This window comes from Priapulus caudatus, unplaced genomic scaffold (genome assembly GCF_000485595.1).
Source record: "Priapulus caudatus unplaced genomic scaffold, Priapulus_caudatus-5.0.1 Scaffold811, whole genome shotgun sequence".
Lineage (NCBI taxonomy): Eukaryota > Metazoa > Priapulida > Priapulimorpha > Priapulimorphida > Priapulidae > Priapulus > Priapulus caudatus.
The window spans coordinates 147,536-148,260 of NW_014577872.1; positions in this window are offsets into that span (position 1 = coordinate 147,536).

Consider the following 725-nt stretch of genomic DNA (forward strand, 5'->3'; position numbering starts at 1 on the left):
TGCTCTCGCTCTCGCTCTCGCTCTCTCTCTCTCTCTCTCTCTCTCTCTCTCTCTCTCTCTCTTTCTCTCTCTCTCTGTCTGTCTTTCTCTTGCTCTCGCTCTCTCTCTCTCTATCTGTCTATCTCTGTATCTGTCTGTCTCTCTCTCCCTCTATCTATCTATATATCTATCTATCTATTTTTTTCTCTCACCTCTTCTCTCTTTATATATATCTCTCCCTCTTTCTCGCTCTTTATCCTGCTCTCTTTCTCACCTTTTATCCCTCTCTTTTTCTCGCGCTTTATACTGCTCTCTTTCTCGCCCTTTACCCCTCTCTCTTTCCATCGCGCGTTCTTTCTGTCTTTCTCTCCCTCCCTGGTTCGCACGCATGCTCTACATATGTCGACTGTTGGTGAGGTGAGATTAATGAATCTAGAATTTACCGCAAGCACTTCCTGGGTCGTTAAAAAGTACAGCTATCTTACAGTTCACATATGCTTTCGCGCTCTGTTTTACGAAGTACAGAGTATACGCGTACAATATGAGGTGACAAATATACCACGTCTCACACCAATTCTATCCCTCTGCCGCTATTCTTCTTACCTCCTTTCTCTCTTTCTCTCTCCCCCTCTCTCTCTCTCTCTTTCTCTCTCTCCCTCTCACTCTCACTCTCCCTCTCTTTCTCTTGCGCCTGTGTGGGCAAGCTGTGTGTGTGTGTGTGTGTGTGTGTGTGTGTGTGTGTGTGT